The sequence below is a fragment of the Haemaphysalis longicornis genome, unplaced genomic scaffold (assembly GCF_048455015.1).
Source record: "Haemaphysalis longicornis isolate Haplotype H1 unplaced genomic scaffold, Haemaphysalis longicornis Haplotype H1 scaffold_2, whole genome shotgun sequence".
Classification (NCBI taxonomy): Eukaryota; Metazoa; Arthropoda; class Arachnida; order Ixodida; family Ixodidae; genus Haemaphysalis; species Haemaphysalis longicornis.
The window spans coordinates 93,803,708-93,819,758 of NW_027526295.1; the positions used below are offsets into that span (position 1 = coordinate 93,803,708).

Here is a 16,051-nt window from a genome sequence, read left to right on the forward strand (position 1 = left end):
CCTGATTTCTTGACTCTCGGTTTCTTGCCTCTCCCTTCTCTTTGTGCTCCCAGCTTCTAACCCCTTAGGGCTTGAACGCGGCAAACTCTCATTGGCTTCTTGCCTTTTATAGTCCATATATGGTAATCGCGCCACTGGTCACCTGCGCGGCGTTGTCTGATTGGCTGACAAGTGCACTACCATACTTGACCGTGATGGCTCGGGCTTTAGGCGCTGGTGTTCGCTCATTGGTGCGCTCCTGGCACGCCGTTCAAATTGGCATTTCTTTATTCTTTCTTTCATTTTTTGGTGGGGGTTTTGATGAATCCCCACTCAGGGGGTGCGCTTGACACATGACAGTCGGTTCGGACGACACTATTCTGTGCAGCTGCAACTGTTCCCGAACGATTGATCGAACCAGCTTCCGCAGCGATCGTTCGGTGGACGCAGTCACTCACCACAGTGCCAGTTGTGCTTGAAGATCAGCCGTTCCCGCGGTCGAGCTGTCGGCATCGCTCGTGCAGGGCTCGTTTGATGGCTGTCGCCTCCTTGATGAAATCTTTCACAGTGCAAGGGGGACTTCGTAGGATACCAGCGAACAGCTGTTTTTTTATACTTTGCATTAGGTGTCGAAGCTTCTTCGGCTCAGACATATCGGGGTCGGCTCTCTAAAATAGGCGAGCCATGTCTCCCGTGAACATCGCGACCGTTTCATTGGGATTTTGAATTCGGAATTCTCGAAGGTGCTGCACGCTGTCTCGGCGGTCTGTGCTGGCAAACGTCTCCTGAAGCTGCTGCTGAAACTCGTCCCACGATGGCAAGCTCGCCTCTCGGTTCTCGTACCATGTCCTGCACCGTCGTCCGGCGAGTAGTACACATGCGTAAGTTTTTGTTGAGGGCCCCACTGGTAAAACGACGCGACGAACTCAAACTGCTCCAGCCAGGCCTCGACGTCTTTGAACACGTCACCACGGAAAGTAGCACGAGTGCTCGGCTGGTGAATTTGTTACCTAACAGGCAACTGTTTGCGCCATCACTTGTGATTGAAGCAGTTGGCGTCTCAGGCCGTCGCTCAGAAGGAGGCCGTACTCAGGGGACAGGTCGAGTTGGCGGCGGCTACTCCGATGAACCGGGGTGTCAACTGAGGGTGGCCGTACCGAGCTGCTAGGAGAGGTCCTGAACATCAGGTGGTCATACCCCGCACCTCCACCAGTGCAGCCTACAGCAAATATGAGCTCCTGCTGGTGGGTGGTGACCGTGTACTGTAATGGCAGTGAAAAACCAAGAGCGGCGGTGAAAGGTCTAGCCTAAAAGCTCTCGAGCAGCGAGGACCAGGCACCAGGAGCCGCAATCCGAAGACGATTTTTTTTGGTTTCTTCGTCCTCGCCATTGATCATCGTTTCGTATCCCCTACAAAAAGTATCCTTTCTTATAAAACAGGTCGCAATATCACAGGGCAGTGATCAAGATAACGCTACAAATAGGGGGAAGCTGGAAAGCAACTGAGAGAAAGCCAGACACCGGCAAAGGCTGAATGCGTGCCCTCAGAGACTAGCAGGGTAACATACCACACAAATTGGTCAAGATTATAGGTGTAGGAGAATGATTCTCCACCTGTGTCTATGCCAGCAACGTTAGACTAGAGGAAATTGCTGAGAGTACAAGCCCTACTTCTGATCTCCCACTAGCAACTAAAGAGGAGCTAGGCAAGCCTCTCAAAGCCATGAAAACAAGAATAGCTGCATGTGACGACGGCATCACCGTGGGTCTTTTGATGACGTGAGGGGATATTGAACTGGAAAATCTTGCTGCACTTTTTTCGGAATGCCTTAAGACTCAAAAAGTACCCATGGCCAGGAAGAACGCCAACATTAGTCTGATTCATAAGGGAGATCCCAAGGACCTCCTCAATAACAGAAGAGAAAGAGAAAAAACTTTATTTAAGATGCGTTCATTGCGAACTCCACACTGGATGGGGGTGGTTCTGTGTTTACGGGAATTCATATGCTGCCCTCACCGCCTGGCCGTAGCTGATCCACCAGGGTGTGGCTGGTCAGCAAGATCCTCCATCCCTCGTTAAAGGGTGGGGTGTGGTTGGTTTGGCAAGGCTGGGGTAAGGGGGGGTGGGTGCTTCGGGCAAAACCTACACTCTCCTATGATGTGCTGGAGAGTGCCTAATTTTTTACAGATTGGGCAAGGTTCTTGAAATTCGTTTGGGAAATGCGGTTCAGTAGACGGAGGAACAGAAATGACTGTCTGGATTGGCCGGTATATAGTTTGCTGTTCCTTCGTGAGTGCTGCGTGTGGTGCTGAGATCTTCCTTCTGTCGTGCCTGTAATAAGCGGTTGTGTACCTGTAGGGAAGCAATGGTTGTTTTTTCGCCTCTACTGTGGACGTGGCCCGACAAGTCAGTGTTCGGTCCTGCTGGTGGGCAAACATGCTACCCTCCACTGCAGAATGGCCTGGTACCCACACTAGTTCTACCGTCTCATTCGAAGGTTTTCTCTTATAGCACTCGGAGGGCCATCCGGGACACCCAGCCATACTGGAAGCTTCTGTAGGCTTGCTGGGAATCAATGACAACCTCGGTCTTGTCCGGTAGAGTAATAGCCAGAAGCAATTGCCAGCTCATCTGCGTCTTCAATGCTCTTAGGTACAGCAAATGCACACGTCAACAGCTCTTTCGTGGTCATCACTGTTGCTGTTGACCCGTTCGTACCTTCATTTATGGAGGCATCCTTGAAGGTACCCGCTTCTCTTGTCAGAAGCCTGTTGAGAGCAGGAGATCTTGCTTCCCTCCTGCCACTGTGGTACGCTCTGTTCATGTTCTTAGGGAGCGACTTGGCTTTGATGGCTTCCAGCCATTCTAAGCATCTAAGACTCTAAGACCACACCCTTTGGTGTATTTGTCCGTGAAATCTGCGGCTGCCTGGAGCGTGTCTTGGATCCTTGCTAAAGGGCCTGCTTTCGTGGTCTAGAGTGAGATTTCGTCGGCATATAGCACGTGCCCCAAGCCTTTGATCACTCCGAGCGCCTTTGGCAGGCCCAGGAATGCCATGTTAAACAAAAGGGGTGGCAAGACGGATCTCTCGGACGTCCCCTGGCTTCCCAGTTTCACGGGAGGAGATACCTCTTCCCCCGCCTGGCGGTACGGCCTGGCGAGAATTATGTACGGCCAGGCCGTACGTAATTGCAGAACCGTTCTCTGCACCCGGTGCCCTAGAGGTTCGAAAGAACGCTGGCGTGAGAGACGTTATCAACTGCGCCCTGGAGGGATGACTCTGGGCGAATGTATCGTGACCTGCTTCATGGCCTCGTCTTTGATTTGTAGCAACATGTCCTGTGTTCCGAGGAGCTTTCGGAATTCAAATACGGTATCCGACATCTCAGTGGTGTTGTATAGGTACTTCTGCAGCGTATTTAGCACCATCCTCTCCATCACTTTACCCACACAAGACGTGAAGGAAATGGGCGTTAGACTCTCAATGTGCAGGGACTTCCCGGGCTTCGGTATGTATCTTATCTCCACCTCTTTGCATCGCCTCGGTAAGTTGTCACTCACCCAGGCCTCGTTCATGTGCCGTAAAAGATCCTTCCTGGCTCTGTCGCTCAAGTTTTTAAGCAGTCTATACGTGATCGTATCTGGACCAAGGGCACTATTCTGACGGCTCTCGGCAATTGACACCTTAAGCTCGAGGTCTGTGAACGTTTGTCCAGCGTCTTATTGGGTGCTCCCCGATAAGATACTGGCCTCACTACACTCCTGTCCGTCTTGAGGTATTTGTTTCTAAGATCACCAAAGAGCCTCTTCACGTCGCCATCAATAAGGGGTCTAAGGAGCTGCCACGTGTTGAGAGCCGATAGAGTTCCTTGAAGTTCGTCGCACAGACTAAGCCAGCTCTCCATGGATAGCTCCACAGCGTATTCCGCAGCCTGTTTGTTGAAATGTATTTCGTTTCAGAGCTTTCTATTGTGTCGCTGCCACTTCCAGCGTTTGGTGGGACTGCGCCGAGCGTCTCAGTGATGTGCCAGTTTTGCTTCGACACGTGTAGTTTGGTTTGCCGTTGCGATTCTCTCGGTGTGTTTTTGCATCAAGGCGAGTTGCTCCTCTTCCTAGTACTCGTAGGCCTTGCTCTCCATCTTTCTCTCGTCTACCCCCTCCTCTTGTTCCTTCCTACGTTGGTCCCAGTTCGTAATTCGTGATATTCTGACCTTCGACCTGAAGGTGGGGCCCCTAAATGTGATCTTCAGGACGTCGTTGTCGGGCCCCAAGTTCATCATCATCATCATCATCATCACCAGCCTATCTGCGCCCCCTGCAGGGCAAAGGCCTCTCCCAATATTATCCAATTACCTCGGTCCTGTGCCAATTGTGACCAATTTATCCCCGCAAACTTCTTGATCTCATCTGCCCATCTAACTTTCTGCCGCCCCCTGCAGCGCTTGCCTTCTCTAGGGATCCACTCTTTTACCCTTAATGACCAGCGGTTATCTTGCCTTCGCATTACAGGCCCTGCCCGCGTCCATTTCTTCTTCTTAATTTCTACTAATATGTCTTTAACACCAGTTTGCTCCCTGACCCACTCCGCTCTCTTCTTGTCCCTTAATGTTACACCTATCATTTTCCGCTCCATTGCCCGTTGAGTCGTTCGCAATTTAAGTTGAACCCTCTTAGTGAGCCTCCAAGTTTCTGCCCCGTAGGTGAGTGCCGGTAGGATGCAGCAGTCATAAACTTTCTTCCCCAGCGACAATGGTAGGCTGCTATTCATTATCTGAGAATGTCTGGCATATGCACCCTACCCCATTCTGAACCTTCTAATTACCTCTGGCTCATGGTTGGGATCTGGGGTAACAACTTGGCCTAAGTAGATATATTCGCTTACTACTTCCACTGCCTCGCCACCTATCTCAAACTGCTGTGCTGTGCCGAGTTTATTGATCATTACTTTAGTTTTCTGCATATTATTTTCAGGCCCACGGTTCTACTCTGTTCGCTCAGTGCGGAAAGCATGCTTTGCAATTCGTCCCCCGAGTTACTTAGCAAAGCAACGACATCAGAAAATCTGAGGTTACTGAGGTATTCTCCATTAACCCTTACTCCCACCTGTTCCCAATCCAAGGTTCTGAATACTTCTTGTAAGCATGCTGTGAATAACATTGGAGAGATTGTGTCTCCTTGTTTGACACTCTTCCTTATAGGTATTTTACTGCTCTCCCTATGGAGGATGATGGTAGCTGTAGACCCATTGTAGATATCCTCTAGTATTCTTACATACTGTTCATCTACCCCCTTGTTCCGTAACGCCTGAATGACTGCTAGGGTTTCGACCGAGTCAAATGCTTTCTCATAATCTATGAAGGCTATATATAGGGGTTCAGCAAACTCAGCGCACTTCTCTATCACCTGATTGATCGTGTGAATATGGTCCATTGTTGAATAACCTTTACGGAACCCTGCTTGTGCTTTAGGTTGACTGAAATCTAAGGTTGCAGAGATTCGGTTGGCGATTACCTTGGTAAATACCTTGTAGACGACTGACAGTAAGCTGATCGGCCTGTAATTTTTCAAGTCCTTCATGTCGCCTTTCTTATGGATTAGGATTATGTTCGCGTTCTTCCAAGATTCCGGTATCATTGCGGTCATTAGGCATTGCGTATACAAGTTTGCCAGTTTTTCAAGTACAATTTCTCCGCTATCCTTGAGGAGGTCTGCTGTTATCTGATCCTCACCAGGTGCTTTGCCCCCTTTTATTTTTTTCAAAGCCTTCCTTACTTCTTCGGTCGTTACTGGTGGGATGTCTATCTCCTCTGAGCTACTGTCTCATTCGGCATTATCCTGGATGTCCCGGCTACTGTGCAGATCCCTATAGAGCTCCTCGGCCACTGTGACTATTTTATCCCTATTTGTGATGACACTGCCTTGCTTATCCTTAAGGGCATACATCTGATTTTTCCCCACGCCAAGACGTCTCTTCACTGCTTTTAAGCTACCTCCGTTCTTTACAGCGTATTCGATCCTCTCCATAATATAGTTCCGTATGTCAGCTGTCTTACGCTTATTGATTAACTTCGAGAGCTCAGCTAGTTCTATTCTGTCAGCTGCGGTAGAGATTCTCATGGTTTGCCGTTTCCTGATTAGATCTTTCGTCTGCTTTGAAGGTTTACCAGTATCCTGTCTAGCCATAGTGCCCCCGACTTCTACTTCACACTCCGTGATAATGCGTGTAAGGTTGTCGCTGGCTTCCTGTGTCGTAGGCTCGGCTTCCTCGTTAAGGGCGCAATATCGGTCCTGCAGTGCGATCCTGAATTCTTCTACTTTACGTCGTACTGTTACCTCATTTATCGGCTTCTTTCGTACTAGCTTGTTGCGGTCCCTCCTCAAATCTAGCCTAATTCGAGATCTTACCATACGGTGGTCACTACACCTCACCCTTCCGAGCACTTCCACATCTTTCCACCCTTCCGAGCACTTCCACGACGCCAGGGTTATCGCATAATATGAGGTCTATTTCATTTTTGTGCTCCCCATTCGGGCTCCACCAGGTCCACTTCCGACTCTCCCGTTTACAGATGAAGGTATTCATTATGCGTAGGTTATTCCGTTCTGCAAACTCAACTAGTAGGTCGCCCCTGCTATTTCTACAGCCCAGACCATATTTCCCAACTGCCTTGTCTCCAGCCTGATTCTTGCCTACTTTAGCATTGAGGTCCCCCATAGCTACGGTATACTGTGTTTTTACTTTAGCCATTGCCGATTCCACATCGTCATAGAAGCGTTCCACTACTTCTTCGTCGTGGCTGGATGTGGGCGCGTAGCCCTGCACCACCTTGAGCTTGTACCTCTTATTGAGCCTAATTACAAGACCTGATGCCCTTTCGTTAATGCTATAGTATTCGTCTATGTTGCCAGCTATGCTTTTATTGACTAGAGATCCCACTCCCAGTTCTCTTCTGTCCTCTAGACCACGGTAACATAGGACGTGTCCATTTCTCAGCACCGTAAGGGCTTCGCCTGCCCTCCTAACCTCGCTAAGCCCTATTGCATCCCATTTAATGCCCTGTAATTCCTCGAACAACACCTCGAGACTTGCCTCGCTAGATAAGGTTCGCACGTTAAGCGTTGCCAGGTTAAGATTCCATTGGCGGCCTGTGCGGATCCAGGGATTCTTAGCACCCTCTGCTGCGTCACAGGTCTGACCGCCGCCGTGGTCAGTTGCTTCGCAGCCGCTGGGGACTGAGGGCCGAGGGTTAATTGGCGTATTCATGGGAGGTTGTGGCCGTTACTGCACCAGGGGGGCCAATACTGCTCTGGCGAGGGAGTGCATTGCCGACAATGGTCGCCGGGGTCAGGCCGTACCCCAAGCCCCTTTGGGCAATTCCATCAATACGCGGATTTTTTTTTAATCCGGTGGGAATTGTCTGGCACCGGGATTCGAACCGCGGTCCTTCTGCACGCGAGGCGGGTGTTCTACCGCTACGCCATCGCTGCTCGCTGCTGCCCCAAGTTCACTCCTGTATTCATGGGTCGATTCCGCCAGTTGGTACGTCATCATAGGAACAGGTTAAGCGCCTGGCACAACTGGAGGAAGGAAAACAGAAATGAAAGGGGCGCACTAATGACTGAACTTTATTCTTTCGGAAAGCGATTATAAAGGCCCGAAAAAACACCATGTAATACTGGTTGCACCACGTGGGAAAGTGATTACAGCTGCAGCACTTGCCTTACTAATCGTCCAGGTAATCCACCTCGCTCGAAAAAAGGTCACCTGAAGGCTTGCTGACACATTGGTCCCCCATATTTTTTATGACGTAGGCCTCGAACACTTCCCGTTCTTCTTTTTTGCGGTATGACTGTAGCACTCGGTTCCTATCGAACGCTGGTACGTAGCCCCTTGGCTCGCACTCCTGTGCTGTCGCTCTTGGCAGGTATCCTAGACGCAACGTCAATTATCCAAACCATCAGCCTACTGTAGGTTGTGTGGAAACATTTTGCCAAAGTTATAGCTAGCCGCATAGGTGACAGCCTGAATTTCCCACAAACCAGAGAGCAGGCTGGGTTTAAGAAAAGGTTCTACACCATGAAGCACATTGATGTGGTCAATCAAGTAATAGAAAATTCCGCAAAATACACTAAGCCCCTTTTACATGTCATTTATAGACCATGAGAAAGCGTATGACCGTACCCATCGCATCCCTGCTAGAAGCACTCAAAGACTAAAGAGTCTAGGAGACCTAATAAAGTTTCTAGAAAACATAAGGAATGCACAGGCAGGATAACCCTCTACAAGCAATGCGAAAATTTCCGATCCGAAAGGGAGTAAGACAGGGAGATACCATCTTGCCAAAACTATTCACAGCATGTCTGGAGGTCTGGAGGGGGTGTTTAGGAAGCTTGACTGGGAAAACAGAGGATAAAAAATAAACGGGGAATACTTGAGCCATTTGAGGTTTTCGGACCGCAGAGTGTTGCTGAGTGAGACTGCAGAGCACATGCAAACAATGCTTGAGGAACTACAATCGCAGAGCGCGGGCATGGGCTAAAAATAAATATGAATAAATGTAAAATAATGAGGAATAAACATGCGAAAAATGTCCAATTCAGCTTAGCAAACCATACCTTAGAAGACGAAATGTCCAATTCAGCTTAGCAAACGATACCTTAGAAGACGTAAAAGAGTACAACTACCTCGAACAGATGGTTAATGCTGACACCAACCACGAAAGAGAAATCCGGCGCAGATAGGTATGGTTTGGGGAGCACTTGGCAAACACTCCCAAATAATGAAAAGAAAGCTACTTCTGCCATTGAAAATATACCTATACAACCACTGCACACTGTTTATTATGACACATAGAGATGAATCTTGGCGTCTTACTGCACAACTAGAAAGCAAACTTAGGTCGGCTCAACGGGCCATGGAACTAATAATGTTGGGAGTAACACTCGGGTACAGGAAGCGAACTACCTTCATCAGAGAAAACACTAGAGTAGAAGATATTATAGTTAAAATAAAGAAAAAGAAATTATCTTGGGCTGGACATGTAGGGACACGAACCGACAACCAGTCGACAGTTAGGGTACAAGAGTGGATACCAAGGAATGGGTCAGAAAAAAGGAAAAGGCAGTAACCCAATGGAGGGATGAAATAAGAAAATTTGCGGGTAAACTGCTGACTCCAGCAGCGTAGGACAGGAGCAGTTGGAGGTCAATTGGGAGGACTTCATCCTGTAGTGTACCTGAGTAACCTTATGATGATGAATGTCTCTGCGATATGGATGACATCGGCAGGGTATTTTTTCCTGTAACGTTCGGCTGGTGTTCGGAGGGGATTAGAGGAGACAGAAAGAGTACAAGGAAAGTTTGAAAGGAAGGTGGAATATGGTGCTACGGTTATATCAAAAAACACGGAGACATGGCGTCTTAGTCGGCTTTGGTCAATTTTCTCTAGTTTCTAAGGAAGGTGCGAGTGTAAAATGATTCCTTCTACTGCACTCTCAAGTCGTTCCATTTTTTATCGGGTATTTCAGTATTGAGAATTTAACATGCGGTGGACGTTTTTTTTTTTTTGCCGCAAGGACCATATGCATCTAGTATCACACAGAAATTGAAAAGTGAGCCTAAATTGTTCCTTTATTATCATCACATTTTGACCACCTGGGAAGGTCTGCTGACCTAAATAGTGGCATATTTCCAATGTGTGCTTCCTGAGATCACATATGCAGCGAGAAATTAAGGTCTTATTAGGAACCGTGAAAAAAAAACACTTAGGTGTTCCCAAGGATACGAGACCGGGAAATTGTATGACTCAGATTTGTGGCTCAAAACCAACTTCGTGAATTTGATAAGGCAGTCTAAGCGAAAGTAGTAGGGTAGGGCCGGTTATCTAATGCAGATAACCGACCGTACGTTTACAATAATGGCCGTGGATGACGTAAAAATAACAGGGAAGGAAAACAGGTGGTTGGCGATTACACAAGAAAATGTCAGGGTACGGACTAGACTCGAAAAATCACAATAAGCGTAGTTCTAAGTCTCTGTAAGAGACCAAAGTCCTGACAATCATCCTGACAATGATGATTCTCTCTCGACAAACAACTGCATTGCTTGTGGCCGCATCGTCGGGTAATCTAATTGGAATGGTTAGTAGTAGTGCAAGTGGTGTTTTTTTGAAAACTTCGTTGGAACTACACCAAGCACAGTTAGACGCACACATAACGCGGCGGAAGACATGTACTATTGAACAGGCAAGCTTGCCATGTGACTAATTAAAAGAGCAGTCAACCCCCTCAATATTATTACCAGGAGATGTCTGAATTTAAAGGAAATGTGTGTTTGTGTGCGTGCATGGATGCGCGTAGGCGCGTATGCGTGTGCACGTGTATGTGTGTATGCGGATGTGTGTATGTATGTATGCCTCCTGCCTCTATTAAAATCATAGCATGCAGTACAGGTTTTTTGTTTAATTAAAACTGGCCTCACGTAGAAATTGAAAACCGGTTTATAAGTCGAAATTGACAATTTAAGTCCTTTTGCTAGGGCTGAAACTGGCTGCCAAGTAAGTCATTTCAAGGGAGCACTCGTAGGGAGTACTTGATATTCTTATTGATGGCTTCAGTTACCGCTGGTAGAGGAACTCGAGTTTTCCTACACTGAGTTATGCATTATTTAGGCGTCATTCAGCTTTTGTATTTTCTTGACCTGAACCGTTCACATACATCTGCCTTCGGAGTTTATAATAACTACGCCCAAAATTATTGCTATTCCAAAGAATTGTGTGTTTTAGGGAAATGAACACATGTACACTGAGTCACCTGCAAGAAATGCCATATTTTAGAGCTGATGAAATAGTCATAAAGTCGCACCACTCTTTGAATGCGGTTTTCGTGTTTCGCTAATAATCTAAAGACGATACCACCACACATTGACTATGTCTCTATTGTTGCTCCTGGCTTGAAGGCTGCTGTTGTGCCTAGAATATCCCCTGAGACCAGTATTCTCAGAATGAACGACGGTTAGAGTAAAGCATCATGGAATTTCAAAATATCTGTCGTTGATTTTTAAAATTCGTATAAACCCGAAACAAACTAATGCTCTTTCTTACGCTGTGCACATTCAGTTTAGCATTGCGACCACCGGCCTGCACCGTCACTAAACCATGCGCGCAGACACCAAAAACCTCTGCGTGGGAATTAGAAGTCTTCTCCTACCCGCTTTTATCAGAGTAACAGACTCCTAATGGCTTAAAATCGTGGTACAGCTATAGGCAAGATGTTTTCAGCAGACAAGTCACTGTACTAAATTAGGTTCAAGCGTAGTTGCTACCTAAAAGTGTCCTGTATTACCGTTTCAGTGTTGTTGAGACCCTTAATTTCCAAGAAAATTTTCAAGAACCATCGAATTCAACAAACGTGCGCCGTCATACACATAGCACTATAAAATGCAACTTCTTCACACGCATACGCGGCAGTGAATTTATTAAATTTCAAAGTAAAGAAAATTAGTTGGTACTGGTGAAAGAACATTATATTGCGAATATTTTTGTTTTATTTCGCGTTGTTTTTATTGAAAAACTCCACAATTCGATTGAGAGCACCGATACATCTGCTTCCTGCCATAGGCAATGCTCCCAGTACGTGCTGTTTTTTGTCTCTACACGCTGAGAACGTAATCGGTGGTACGCTAGGTTTATTTTTAACTCATGGCCGTTTCGGTAAATTTGACTTTCTTGCCTTCATTCGTTGTTTTGTATAGCTTTGGGTCTCGCCCTGTAAACAACACAGTCACTCAAGCAGCTTGATATTCTTCAAGCAGCTCGACGGCGTTCTGTGAAGTCCATTGAGCTCATGGATCATCGAATACAACTGCCGTTCAAAGCAGCCGTGGTAGCTCGCGATCGCTGTTAACCTAAATGCCCTTTCTCCCCTTTCAACAAAAAATGACCGTAGGCACAGCTTTTATTTTTGTTAGAAGTGAGGCGTACGATCGTACGAGCAGTGAGCCGGGGTACATCAGCCGGGGTACATATATTCCCGAAAGAAGATAAAAATGTATACACCCCGCATTAAAAAATTATGTTTTCCACATCACCTGGGGGATCGTCAAGAGGTCATACTGCAAATGGTTTAACAATATTTCTGAAGATGTTAAGGAACGATAAGTAATTATCTGAAAAATTATTTCATTATTTATTTGAAGACTGAGTAGTGCCGATTTCCATCACGAGGCTTACTTGTTAGGCAGACGTAATCAACCACGCAGCGCCCTCAGAGTTCGTTGTCGCTGTCCTCGGTAACAGGTGCGCTTAGAATTGCAGCAGCGTCCGTAATATATAAGATGTGTGTCATAACAAAAATACCAGAACCTAATAAAAGGCAGGAATCAACAATAGCTTCGGCTGTACGCCGTGCTTTCTAGCTCCGTGGCTTCATAATGGCAAGAAATCCGCAGCGAACAATTACACTTACGCACTTTGTTTACAAGCTGATACATATACAGAGGAAAATTTTATGTTTCCCAGAGATCCACTTGTGCAGGAAAAACGAAGTTTTCACCTAAGTTCACTAGGCATTGATACTGGTCAGGCAAACCTCATTGGTGTTTCCGTTTCCTTCGGCGCCTCGTGTATATATATATATATATATATATATATATATATATATATATATATATATATATATATATATATATATATAGAAATAAGGGTTGGCAGTCGAGAAAACCTCGGAAAGCAAAGGGGAGGATGTGGTAGATCATTGAAACAGATTAAGAATTTGGAAAGAAAGAAAGAAAGTGAAGAAAAAATGCCCGCCAGGTGGGATCCGAACCCACGATCTCCAGAATACCGGTCTGGTGCGATATATATATATATATATATATATATATATATATATATATATATATATATATATATATATATATATATATATATATATATATATATATATATATATATATTGTCACGCGTCACCTCGGTAAAAGAATGGATTCCGGACACAAAGGGATCAAAGTAAGACGAGACTTTAAGGAAGAATAATGTAAGAGAAATGTACAATAAAAGTGCTAGAAATATATTACATGTAAAAAAGACCCCAAATGGCTTTCAGTTCATGAACTGCAATAGTGTCCTCTCGCTATATCTATTGGTCCCTATAGTTTCCTAAACGCCATTTCCCTACCGCACATTCTGTCGTTGCGTTGCACCGGATTGTTGGGGTAGCGGGGTATCAGTCGTCGCTAAGGTGGCTCCCTGAGCGCAGCGCCGTGAAGATGGTGACGGGGCCAGTGGGGCGAAGCCACTGGTGCGTGTGTGCCCGTGCACGCCGGTGTTGAAGCCAGCGGAGCGGAGCCGCCGTTGCCCAGGAGCACCCGCGTCAAATGCTTGAGGAGGCCAACGGGGCAGTGCCGCTGGTGTCTTGCGGGTTCCCAGACCTCGGGTCCCGCCTCCTTCGGTTGCCTCGAACCACGATCTCCTCGTCCACCCGCTCGTCCTCTTCCTTCTCCTTTTTCTTCTCCCTTTTCTCCACCAGCTTCCAGAAATTTCTCGCTTCTTATCCCTTCTTCGTCGTCGTCTCCGCCGTCTTCGCACCTTGACTCCTGACATATATATATATATATATATATATATATATATATATATATATATATATATATATATATATATATATCCCATCACATGCGTATTCTGGAGGTCCTGGGTTCGGATCCCATCCGGCGGGCATTTCTTACTCCACTTTCTTTCTGCCTTTCCAAATTCTGCATCTGTTTCAATGACCTACCCTTTCTCCCCTTTGTTTCCGAGGTTTCCTTGACTGCTATCCTTTATTTCTGTCTTAATGCAATGAGCCGCTCATTTTCCCATTCTAATTCTCTACATGCACAGGGAGGGCCTCTGTTCTGGCAGTTTTAGTACATTTGGTAGCTTAAGAGGGTTCAACGCTGGTCAACTACACTTGACATGTCGGAGACACTCGAATCACGGTCCAGGGGTTCAAAAGAAGGTCCGCTTCACCCCGAGTAGTCGGAGTGACGCTGGCTACCACCCTCAAGCACAGGAAACAAAGTAAGTTAACATAAATACCCGATGAAGTGGAGGGGAAACAGCCTCGCCGGTAGTGTAGTGGTCATAGCACCGAGATGCGTATGCGGGAGGTAGTGGCTTCGGATCCCAACCGGCGGTATCTTTTGTCCACTTTCTGTTTATCAAAATTATTCATCTGTTTCAATGACCTACCGCGTCTGCCCTTTGGTGTCCGAGGTTTTCTTGACTGCCAACACTACTTTCTGTGTTAATTCAACGAGCCCCTCATTTTCCGATTCTGATTTCTATATATATATATATATATATATATATATATATATATATATATATATATATATATATAGAAAATAAGGGTTGGCAGTCAAGAAAACCTCGGAAAGCAAAGGGGGGTTGTGGTGAGTCATAGAAAGAGATGAAGAATTTTTTGATTCGCTATATGCTTAGCGAGGGCCTCTGTTCTGGCAGTCTTGGTGCCAAAGGGAGCTTAGGAGGGTTCAACGCTGGTCGACCACTCTCGGCATGTCGTACACACTCGAGTCACGGCCCGGGGGTTAAAAAGAAGGTCCCCTTCACCCCGAGTAGTCCGAGTGGCGCTGGCTACAACCCCCAAGTGCAGGAAACAAAAATACCTTAACATGAATAGCCGAGAAAGTGCTGGGGAAACAGCCCCGCCGGTAGCGTAGTGGTTATCGCACCAGACCGGTATTCTGGAGGTCGTGGGTTCGGATCCCACCCGGCGGGCATTTTTTCACCACTTTCTTTTCGACTCAAAAAATTCTTCATCTCTTTCTATGACTCACCACAACCTCCCCTTTGCTTTCCGAGGTTTTCTTGACTGCCAACCCTTATTTTCTTTCCCATATATATATATATATATATAACGTTAGTAGAGACAGAGACAAACGAGAAAGACGTAGAAAATAAAAATAAATTTACTGACGTTTCAGGGAGAGGACTGCCCTTCTTCAGAGTGGTCAGAGTGGTACTCTGAAGAAAGGGAGTCCTCTCCCTGAAACGTCAGTAAACTTATTTTTATTTTCTACGTCTTTCTCGTTTGTCTCTGTCTCTACTAACCTTATTTTTTTCGCGCTATGTGTGAGTTTTTATCTTTTCAGACTATATATATATATATATATATATATATATATATATATATATATATATATAAATATATATATAGATATATATTTATATATATAAAAGAAATAAGAATTGGCAGTCAAGAAGACCTCGGAAAGCAAGGGGGAGGATGTAGTAGCTCAATATAAAGAATTTGGAAAATAAGAAAGTGGAGAAAAAATGCCCGCCAGGTGGGATCCGAACCCACGACCTCCAGAATACCGGTCTGGTGCGATAACCACTACGCTACCGGCGGGGCTAGTTTAGCCCCCACTTTCTGGGGTATTTATATTCAGGTGTTTTTGTTTCCTGCGCTTGGGGGTGGTAGCCAGCGCCACTCGGACTACTCGGGGTGAAGGGGACCTTCTTTTTAACCCCTGGGCCGTGACTCGAGCGTCTACGACATGTGGAGAGTGGTCGACCAGCGTTGAACTCTCTTAAGCTCCCTATGGCACCAAGACTGCCATAACAGAGGCCCTAGCTATGCATGTAGCGAAACAGAACAGGAAATGAGGGGCTCGTTAAAGATAAGACAGAAATAAGAATTGACAGTCAAGAAGGCCTCGGAAAGCAAAAGGGAGGATGTAGTAGCTCAAGATAAAGAATTTGGAAAATAAGAAAGTAGAGAAAAAATGCCCGCCAGGTGGGATCCGAACCCACGACCACCAGAAAACCGGTCTGGTGCGATAACCACTACACTACCGGCGGGGCTACTTTAGCCTCCACTTTCTGGGGTATTTATGTTCAGGTGTTTTTGTTTCCTGCGCTTGGGAGTGGTAGCCAGCGCCACTCGGACTCGGCGCCACTCGGATATACAGGGTGTTGCAGCTATTATGCACCAAGGTTTAAAAAAAGAGCAATGGTGTTACTAGAAGAAAACCTAGTGCGCAATGTTTGCAGTACTGTGGAGAAGC

At 46.3% G+C, this 16,051-nt stretch overlaps 1 non-coding gene across 1 annotated transcript; it reads left to right on the forward strand.

Annotated features, from left to right (window-relative positions):
• Window positions 1-14,686: 14,686 nt before the first annotated feature.
• Window positions 14,687-14,759, forward strand: Trnat-ggu (transfer RNA threonine (anticodon GGU)). The gene has a single exon. It is a non-coding gene; the product is annotated as a tRNA-Thr (tRNA).
• Window positions 14,760-16,051: the final 1,292 nt, after the last annotated feature.